The following is a 1,587-nucleotide window of genomic DNA, read 5'->3' on the forward strand; positions in this document are numbered from 1 at the left end:
TTATTTATTTATTTATTTATTTATTTATTTATTTATTTATTTATTTATAGAGCACAGATTGTGCTCTTTCTTTAAAATTCACTAGAAAATTAAACCATTTCAACATACATAAATAAATAAATAGAGCACAATCTGTGCCTGGAATTTGGAATAATTAAGTGGATAGCAGACAAACAGATTATTAGCACAAATGGCTCAATCTGTATTATCATCTTATCTGTGTTATTATTGTTTTGTCACAAAAAAGTTTTTTTATTGTTATTTTGCATAAAATCGTAGAAGAAAACTGTAAAAACTTTGCACTTACAGGTAAAACTAATATTTATCTCCATGTTTTTGTTACAGAGAGCCGCTGCAGGGACCCTCGTGACCCCAGAGCCACACATTTGCAGGTGCTGTCTGTGTTTTTCCGTCCCCAGGATTAAAAACTGGACCACAGGCGGCTCTCTCAGATGTAAACAAGTGACATGCCGGGTCAAAAAATCTCCCAGCTGACCATTCCAGCCCTTTAGTCTCACAGTTCTCTTTGTGTTCACATTCCTGCGCTGCATTCTTGTCGTGCTGCTGGTCATGTGTCAGCATGGGAACCAAGGTCTCTGTGGCAAATTCTGCAACTTTTTCCCTCGCTGCCAAACTAAAGGTTGGCAAAACAAAAACACAGAAAACAAGAAGTTTGGGATTGTTTTTGTTTTCTGATCTCGCAAAACTAAACTACAATTCTTGCGTCGAGGAAGAAAACCTGACTGACTGCCACTAAATCACTCACTGAACTGACCGAGCTGATGCAACAGTTTTTAATTTTTAATTTTAGCATGACATTTTCAATATTCCTAGACATATCTTAACTCAGTTTATTAGTTTACAGCACAACCCTTAATTATTTCTATTTTTTACCCAGCACCGAAAGGCAAAGATAAAGCTTGTTTAATAAATGTGCATCTAACTGATTAACTCTGGGACCAGTTCAAGAWGGCGGACGGTTAATCAACCAACACAAAAAAACTGTCTCAAACTCAGTCAGTTTTACAGATGCTGAGCTGAAAAATGAATGAATTACACTTGATGATTTTTTCAGCCAAGCATCAAACTGCTGCTGTCACTGGAACAAAATGAAATCTGCAGGAGACCAGCAGGTGAGTCTCATTTCCTCTGAGTGCAAAGGTAACAGATAAATGGTTTATGAGGCAGAGCCTGGCTCCATCAGGGAAAATGTTCCACTCTGTAACATGAAGCGGACAAGTGGAAACTTTTGGTACCACCTTACAATAAGGCTCCCCTTATTATAAATAGTTTAGAGATAGGTTATTAATTCATCAGTAAACACTTTATAAATCTTTCATAAATGTTTATTATGCATTAATTAAGGACAAGAAAGGGACAAAACTGTCTGTTTTCTTGCCAAAACGTGAGCCAAATCTGTTCATATTACATCTAAAAAGGTGCTTATTAAACATTTCAGACTGGGTTTCTACCTTTTAAACACAATAACGTATTCGAAACACATATTTAACAAACAATATCGTATTACTGCATTATACACATCCACAACTATCAAAGGGAGTCTTATTGTAAAGAGTAAGACAGTAC

The 1,587-nt window shown here is 36.0% G+C and overlaps 1 protein-coding gene across 1 annotated transcript in view; it reads left to right on the forward strand.

Moving 5' to 3' along the window:
• Positions 1 to 952, forward strand: part of cetp (cholesteryl ester transfer protein, plasma) — a gene marked incomplete in the record, with an annotated part of 13,428 nt that extends 12,476 nt beyond the window's left edge. The window contains 1 exon segment of the mRNA XM_014033206.1: positions 346 to 952.
• Between the last annotated feature and the right edge of the window lie 635 nt (positions 953 to 1,587).

The sequence above is a fragment of the Austrofundulus limnaeus genome, unplaced genomic scaffold (assembly GCF_001266775.1).
Source record: "Austrofundulus limnaeus strain Quisiro unplaced genomic scaffold, Austrofundulus_limnaeus-1.0 Scaffold7, whole genome shotgun sequence".
NCBI lineage: Eukaryota > Metazoa > Chordata > Actinopteri > Cyprinodontiformes > Rivulidae > Austrofundulus > Austrofundulus limnaeus.